Genomic DNA, 9378 nt, shown 5'->3' with positions numbered 1-9378 from the left:
ATCACTTACATGTGTAATCTAAAAAAACGGTACAGATGAACTTATTTGCAAAGCAAAAATAGAGTCACACATAATAGAGAACAAACACGGTTACCAAGTGGAGAAGGGGGAGTGGAAAGAGCTGGGAGATTGGGACTGATATATACACTCTACTATGCATGAAACGAATAATAAGAACCCGCAGTATAGCACAGAGAACTCTATTCAGTGGTGACCTAAATGGACAGGAAATCCTAACAGGAGGGGACATGCGTATGTGCATGACTGACTCACTTTGCTGTACACCAAGATACTAACGCAACATTGTAGAGCAACTATACTCTGATTAAAACTAATTTTAATAAAAAACTGTGAGGATCTGTAGAAATGTGTGTGCCCAGTTTAATGTTTAAATATGAATAAAATAAAGTGTTATATAGGTTTCCTCACATATGAAAAAGCTTTTATTTTAAAAATTAGAGGCCAAATTATATGATGTAATTATTATAATATGCTGTTGGTACCTTAACATAAAGATACCAATGTTTTCAATTATTATTTTCACAAATCAAAACTGTTCATAAAAATTATAAATGTGAGTGTAGTTTGGCATAACCGCAACTGCTGACAGCAGTGATTAGCAACAGAAAAGCACAAAAATACATGGGAATGAGTTGGTGGTGGCAGCAGGCTGGTCTGAGAACACGGGTACATGGATGCAAAAGAAGAGAGAATTAGAACTGATAAAAGAACAGTATTTTAACTGTTTTAATGAGAATTAAAACTGTCTTGTGATATAAGAACCAGAACTTCAAGAGAAAAAAGTAAAAGTGGCATAAGCAATGAAGTGCAATGTGAGTAGAGATCACTGTTACAGCTGATGAACGAATGATCATCTCTGGGACCATCGGATCAGGCTCAATGGGAAACCATGTGAAGTTTTTTTTTTTTTAATAAATATCACCAGTTTCATTACCTCATTTCTGTCCAAACTGCCTGGAAAGACACACTAGAGTTGCGTTTAATGAGTAAAAAGTATGTGGACAAAGTAATAACTCAGTATGTATCTCAGTTCTACCACTAACTTGAAGTTTGGTCAAACATGCCATCCCTCATCCATGGGCAAAATCTACACTCTCTCCAAAAGATTGAAATCCCGGCCTGGGAAGGAAGTCCACATTCTAAATGAATTCCTTCTTTGGGTGCTCATTTCTCAGTCAAAGGGCTTTTTTTGGAGAGCTCATTACCCTTTTTAGTTAGAACCCTGACATAATTATTGATTGCATGTGAACTTTTTCAGTTAAAATCACTCTGTTCCGTTCCCTGACTGGACCCCACCTAATACAATATGGAAAATACGTAATACAATGCTAGTGTTATAAGCATGTCATAATTAGTATTTCTTTTACTGTACAACCAAGATTTAATTAACAAGAAAATTCACAAAAAATTCTATATTGAGGCCAGAGTTCAAAGTAAAGGAGTATCATTAGGCATGTTTTAATAATCAGTAGTAACCAACACATCTCCACGCTATGTAATAAGACCAATTCAAAACTCTCAATTTGTACTTTTCACGTTCTGAATATATTTCCAGATTTCCTGTGAATAGATAAGTATTTATTGATTAAGGTGCATTAAGTTGTGATAAGGAGAGTGAGATGGGAGACAGTAAGTCTGGATTCCAACCCAAGCTTTGGTTCTTGTGCTTAAGTGGCAATCAGCAAGTGTTATTCATTCCTTTCTTAAATTTGATATATCATCAAGAGGCTTGGACTAGAGTACTTCTATTAATTCTATCCGTAAGCTTTAATGATTCTGTTTAATTATTACCTGAAGTCACTTTTTTCTTTTTTCTTTCTATTTATTTTTATTAGTTGGAGGCTAATTACTTTACAATATTGTAGTGGTTTTTGCCATACATTGACATGAATCAGCCATGGATTTACTGGGAAAACCCAGAGGGGTCATGAGGAGAGGGAGGTGGGAGAGGGGATAGGGATGGGGAATACATGAAGTCACTTTTTTCTTCCAGAGTTTCCTCATAGCACGTTTAACCTCAGCATTTCTGAGGGTATAGATTAAAGGATTTAACATAGGGGCCACCATAGTGTAAAAGACAGCAACAGCTTTATCAATGGGCAGAGTGGCGACTGGGCGAAGATACACAAACACGCAGGGCACGAAGAATAACACAACCACCGTGATGTGAGAGCCACATGTAGAAAGGGCTCTGCGTCTCCCCTCCAAACTGTGAGCCCTCAGGGAGCGCAAGATGACCACGTAGGAGACCAACAGGAGAAGGAGGCTTAACAGGCAGATGGACCCACTGTTGGCAGCAACAAAGAGACCACGGATGTGGGTGTCCACGCAGACAAGCTGCAACAAAGGGTACAGGTCACACATGAAGTGGTCTATGACACTGGGGCCACAGAAGGGCAGCCGGGCTGTAAAGAGGATCTGAACGCTTGCGTGGAGAATCCCTCCGGTCCAGGCCACCCCAGCAGGAGGAGGCACAGCCTGCGGCTCACGATGGCCGTGTAGCGCAGAGGCCTGCAGATGGCCACGCAGCAGTCATAGGCCATCTCCGTCAGCAGGATGATCTCAGCAGCACCAAAAACGTGTTCTGCATAGACCTGAGCCATACACCCATGAAAGGAGATTGTCTTGATCTCATGAAGGGAGTCCACAATCAACTTAGGAGCCGAAGAAGAAGAGTAAACTGTGTCTATCAAGGAAAGGTGGGTCAGGAAGAAGTACATGGGGGAGTTCAGAGCCTGGCTGGTGGTGATGGTGACCACGACGAGCAGGTTGCCTGAGAGGGTTACCATGTACAAGACCAAGAACACCACAAACACTACCTTTTGCATTTGGGGGTCCTGTGTAAGACCTACTAGAATGAACACAGTCACATTCCTTTCATGCTCCATCTATGTGGTGTGGGTAATGTAAACACTGGCAAGGAACACTTTACTTTTAAGAAAGACAAAAAGGAAAAGGGAATATAAAAGAAAGAATTATTGCAAATGCTACCTTTTAACAGTACTCTGACAATATCACAAATGATTCGTTCTTTTCCCCAAACTGTCTAGGAACCCATGCATCAAAATTTCTCTTAGTTGACTCTCTTAGATTTTTTTTTACATTTTTTAGTATTTTCCAAAATTCTGGAGCTTACATTACTAATTTTAATCAGAAAATACATATAACTTACATGTTTTTTTCTTGGAGGCCTTAGGTTGAAACAATGAATTTTTTTTTCCTGGAAAGCCTGCCTTTTATTTTTTTTTTAATTTTTTTTTTATTAGTTGGAGGCTAATTACTTCACAACATTTCAGTGGGTTTTGTCATACATTGACAAGAATCAGCCATAGAGTTACACGTATTCCCCATCCCGGTCCCCCCTCCCACTTCCCTCTCCACCCGACTCCTCTGGGTCCTCCCAGTGCACCAGGCCCGAGCACTTGACTCATACATCCCACCTGGGCTGGTGATCTGTTTCACCATAGATAATATACCTGCTGTTCTTTTGAAACATCCCACCCTCACCTTCTCCCACAGAGTTCAAAAGTCTGTTCTGTACTTCTGTGTCTCTTTTTCTGTTTTGCATATAGGGTTATCGTTACCATCTTTCTAAATTCCATATATATGTGTTAGTATGCTGTAATGTTCTTTATCTTTCTGGCTTACTTCACTCTGTATAATGGGCTCCAGTTTCATGCATCTCGTTAGAACTGATTCAAATGAATTCTTTTTAACGGCTGAGTAATATTCCATGGTGTATATGTACCACAGCTTCCTTATCCATTCATCTGCTGATGGGCATCTAGGTTGCTTCCTTGTCCTGGCTATTATAAACAGTGCTGCGATGAACATTGGGGTGCACGTGTCTCTTTCAGATCTGGTTTCCTCGGTGTGTATGCCCAGAAGTGGGATTGCTGGGTCATATGGCAGTTCTATTTCCAGTTTTTTAAGAAATCTCCACACTGTTTTCCATATTGGCTGTACTAGTTTGCATTCCCACCAACAGTGTAAGAGGGTTCCCTTTTCTCCACACCCTCTCCAGCATTTATTGCTTGTAGACTTTTGGATAGCAGCCATCCTGACTGGCATGTAATGGTACCTCATTGTGGTTTTGATTTGCATTTGTCTAATAATGAGTGATGTTGAGCATCTTTTCATGTGTTTGTTAGCCATATGAACTTTTTAATTGAATGGTATATGTATGGGAAAAAAAATATAGGAAGTTGTGTACTGGTATATTGTGGGACCCCAAAAATATATGATCTGAATATATTAATATTTGAGGAGATCACTTTAATGTGCTCATAAAGTTACTGCTATCAGTTCACAAAATGAACACAGAATGAGGGCCTCGCTGACTCTAACAGATTTAGAGGATCAGGACAGGGGGTGAGTCTGCCCCAGCTGCCCCATGGACCACTTTTAGTCATCCTAGATGCTGTCTTTAGTCTACCATCTAAAAATTATTGATCACCAGTTTTAACATATGCCATTAATGCTAACAAGTAATAAGCCTAGTCTCAGTCATCAACCAGATCACTGTAATGCAAAGTCTATTTCCATTTCCTTGATAAGGAATCCATGTATTAGTCAAGTCAACTTTAAGGTAATATATATAGCTAAGTGGACTTCCCAGATGGCACTAGTGGTAAAGAACCTGCGTGCCAATGCAGAAGACATAAGAGATGTGGGTTTGATCCCTGGGTTGGGAAGATCCCCTGGAGAAGGGCATGGCAACCCACTCCAGAATGCTTGTCTGGAGAATCCCATGGACATAAGAACCTGGGAGGCTACAGTCCATAGGGTCGCAAAGGGTCAGACATAACTGAAATGACTTAGCACACACACATACAACTAAGTATTGTAATTATTAATCTTTTCATTTTACAGTAACTAAGATTTCATTATTCTCTTTATATTTATGTATTTTAAAAGCAAATAGGCAGTGAAGGGTAAAATGAATTACCAATGGTACAAGTGGGCAAGGTAACTCTTCCAGTGAAGTTGCTCAGTCTTGTCCAACTCTTTGTGGTCCCATGGACTGTAGCCTACCAGGCTCCTCTGTCCATGGAATTTTCCAGGCAAGAGTCCTGGAGTGGGTTGCCATTCCCTTCTCCCTGGGATCTTCCAGACCCAGGGATTGAACCCAGGACTCCTGCATCGCAGGCAGATGCCTTACCATCTGAGCCACCAGGGAAGCCCCAGATTCTCTGCACCAGGGACTCTTCCAGATAATCTCACAAACTCTTTGTTGAGAAGCTATCTTTAGAGTTCCAAGCCCCCATAGTGGGCTCCCTTCTGGATAGCCCAGGGCATCAGAGAATCCTTCCAGGGACAAGAACACTTGAGAAGAAACCCTGTGTGCACTTCTAATTGCCAACTGTTCTCTGGAGAAGATGGCACCTGGGAGAACCAAGAACCAACTGATATATTTTTATACTTTCCAAATGGTCTGTACCAAAGGTTGGATTTCATGATCAAAATCAGACAGAAAATCCCAAACTTAACCCATTCATCCTCATTATTTCACTTATTACTTCAGTTTCTTGCAAACTTTGAAGCAGTTAGTTTTAAAACGGATCTCTTTTACAATTTATATCAGCTCCTTTTATCCCACACAACACAATAACCAACTCACAAATGAAACAGCTCAGGGGACATTTTTGATGTCCTCTCTTCATTGATAGACCCAAACACAGGATAATATTCAGGTTTTTGGTTTTTTTGTCTTAGTCCAAAGACCAATTCTGTTCCTATTTCCACTCATATTCTCTAATACTCATAATTTTGGAAAAATGAGAAATGGCCAAAAGTTATAATATAGCAAACTAATCTTGACCTTCCATAAAATGGCACCCAGACTGCAATTGAGAGGTAAGAACTTCAGGAGACACACTACTTCTTAAGCAGGGAAATCTTTATTACTTGATTACATTCAATACTCAAATATTGGGAAATGCACTTTTCCTATAAGTCTGTTTTTCTCAATCTTTATAGAATGCAGAGATTTATTTTTGACACCATGGCACTTCTATAATAAATATCAGATTTGTTGAGTTTCACAATGTACTAGGCATTATACTAAATACTTTACATGTACGTGGTCTTTCAAATGATCCTTGTGAGGTTGGTGTACTGTTGTCTGTATTGTAAAGAAGAAGAAACTGTGGTTACAAGAAGATGAATGACTTGCCCAAAGTAATGATGATGGAAAACTTAATAGAGAAGACTATATTCAAATCCAGGATGCCTGTCTCTAGCTCTTTACCACTGAGTGCCTCTCCAGGAGGAATCCAGCTTACTTCTGGGAATCAGCAATGTCAAAGTTTAGACATGACCACCGGTGACCACATGAAATCCATGGCCATTCTTTTGCTAACCTATGAAATACAGTGAAAGATGTTAATGGGATCCAGAGTCGATTGGAAAAGACCTAGAATTGTGTACACAAAAAAACTCCCAGTACTTTGCACTTTATAATCTCATCAGTTCAGTTCAGTTCAGTTGCTCAGTCATATCCGACTCTTTGAGAACCACATGGACTACAGCACACCAGGCCTCCCTGTCCATCACCAAATCCGGAGCTTGCTCAAATTCTTGTCCATCGAGTCAGTGATTCCATCCAACCATCTCATCCTCTGTCATCCCTTTCTCATCCTGCCCTCAATCTTTCCCAGCATCAAGGTCTTTTCACATGAGTCAGTTCTTTGCATCAGTAGGCCAAAGTATTGGAATTTCAACTTCAGCATCAATTCTGCCAATGAACATTCAGGACTGATTTCCTTGAGGATTGACTGGTTGGATTGTCTTGCTGTCCAAGGGACTCTCAAGCATCTTCTCCAACACCACAGTTCAAATGCATCAATTCTTCAGCACCCAACTTTCTTTATGTTCCAATTCTAACATCCATACATGACTACTGGAAAAACCATAACTTAGACTAGATGGACCTTTGTTGGCAAAGTAATGTCTCTGCCTTTTAATATGCTGTCTAGTGTCATAACTTTTCTTCCAAGGACCAAGCATCTTTTAATTTCATGGCTATAGTCACAATCTGCAGTGATTTTGGAGCTCAAGAAAATAAAATGTGTCACTATTTCCATTGCTTCCCCATCTATTTGCCATGAAGTGATGGGACCAAATGTCCTGATCCTCTTTAAAGATGAGGAAACTGAGACCCAGAAAGAAACACAGCTAACTGATCTGTAGAACACAAGAATCCAAATCTTCTAATGCCCAAAACAGTAATTTTTTTTTCACAGCAACACATCTTACTCTGTTCAGACACCTTAAAGTGACGGTATACAAGGGAAAAAAATCACCATACAGTGACAAAGAGAATTAGCTTTCATCTCTCGTATTTAGCAATACCTCTTTTGACTCTCTAAGAAAAAGACGAAAGTCTAAGGTCATGAGTGTGTGTGTTTGTGTGTGTGTGTGTGTGTGTGTGTGTGTGTGTGTGTGTGTGTTCAGTCATGTCCAAGTCTTTGCGACCCCATGGACTGCAGCCCGCCAGGCTGCTTTGTCCATGGAATTTTCCAGACAAGAACACTGGAGTGGGCTGCCATTTCCTACTCCAGAGGATCTTCCCAACCTAAGGATCAAATCTGCATCTCTTGCATCTCTTTCTTTAGCAAATGGACTCTTTACCACTGAGCCACCAGGGAAGTCCAGTTCAGGGGAACAGAAATTCAGTCATGCTACTGGGACCACGTACACTGAAGCAAAAATAAGATCTAACAAGATCCACCAACGTTTGAATAGGATTAGAATAAAATAGCCTTTGAGTTTGGAGTTTAATAAAGACTCACAATCACAGCAGGCCACCTGAAGCAAAGAGCTGACTCATTTGAAAAGACCCTGATGCTGGGAAAGATTGAAGGCAGGAGGAGAAGGGGACGACAGAGGATGAGATGGTTGGATGGCATCACTGACTCAATGGACATGAGTTTAAGTAAACTCTGGGAGTTGGTGATGGACAGGGAGGCCTGAAGAGTCAGACATGCCTGAATGGCTGAACTGACTGATTCACAGCAGAGGGTACATTTTTAATGTCATATTTTAATTCATTTTCTCGTTGGTTTTTGAACTGAGTTTTTCTGCAAAAAAAACAAACTCCAAGTGCTGTCCTTCTCTCACCCATTGATTCTCCATGGGAATCCATAAATCATAAACCTATTTCTTATTAATATAGTTAAACTCATAAACAGTGAGAAAAACAAATATTTCTGGAAAATATCCTAAAACATCTAAAACCATCAATATCAGGAAGGAAAACTTTAATTATTTTAATTCTAAACCCCTTAGAAGAAAATGGAAATGTAAAAACCAGATTAAAAATCAACAGTGCTAGTTAACTTACTATGGTGGCCTCTGTCCTTATGAAGAATGATCAGTGTACTCAGGAATAAGAAATAATCATTATTTGTAGCTGCTCAAGTATCATGTCATGTAATGGATGTTTTTCAAGTCTTCCCACTGACTGGACGATTCTACAGGAAGTAGAGAATGTCAAGACGGCACAGATTTATTCAAGCGGATTCAGCAAACATTTTCAAAGCTCCACTGTCTTGGAAATTCACATCAAAGGAAAATAAAATGCTGTGATAAATTTGAAACCCAAACTTCTTAGGTACTAAGGAGAATCTTCTGATCTTCAGCACTTAGATTCATGATTCCACAATGAGAAATAGAAATATTTCAATTCTTAATAAGCTCCTCTTATTCTGCTCTTAGAATAAGAAAACAGCTTCTTCTTGAATCTTAGTGTTTAAAGAGGATACAGACAATGTTAAAAGACTGATTTTTCTATTAATATCTAAGGCTTTGCCCTCCTAGGAATTAATTATCTCTGTGGTTGTTTTTTTTTTTTTTTTTTTTTAAGATTTTGCCTTAGAAACAAATATTTGGGAGAATTTGTCTACACATAGTACATCTTCACCTGGTTGGTTCTTCTCCATGAACTTTCAACTAATGTAATAACAGTTTCCATTCCTGGTTGGAAATTTGTGTGAGAAAGCAATCCTCGTGTAAGCCTTAGGGTATCATGAACTGAGACATAGAGGATAGTAAACACTATGTGAACAATTCCATGGGGTTTTATCGAGGTTGTATATCCCTGAGAGCATCTCCTCACTAGCTAAGTTCACCAGACGAGGGTGAGGTTCTGAGTCAAGCTCTCAGCTGTACTATAAACACATCGGGACATACACTATCTACAGGAACCTTGGGACTTGCTATATTTTCAGTAAGTGTGATATCTAGAGTTGGGGAACAAATGAGTTTAATATTCTAGTACCAACACTTCCGGTGTAGAAATATAGAAACATATAATCATATGCCTTCTCACTGACTATTTTAGACTTTTGGGAATTC

General features: G+C 39.6%; 1 pseudogene; it reads right to left on the bottom strand.

Moving 5' to 3' along the window:
• Nucleotides 1–1285: 1285 nt before the first annotated feature.
• On the bottom strand, nucleotides 1286–2909 carry LOC136175705 (olfactory receptor 4C12-like; annotated as a pseudogene).
• Between the last annotated feature and the right edge of the window lie 6469 nt (nucleotides 2910–9378).

Source organism: Muntiacus reevesi, chromosome 9 (assembly GCF_963930625.1).
Source record: "Muntiacus reevesi chromosome 9, mMunRee1.1, whole genome shotgun sequence".
Taxonomy (NCBI): domain Eukaryota; kingdom Metazoa; phylum Chordata; class Mammalia; order Artiodactyla; family Cervidae; genus Muntiacus; species Muntiacus reevesi.
This window is presented reverse-complemented; position numbering and strand designations above follow the sequence as displayed.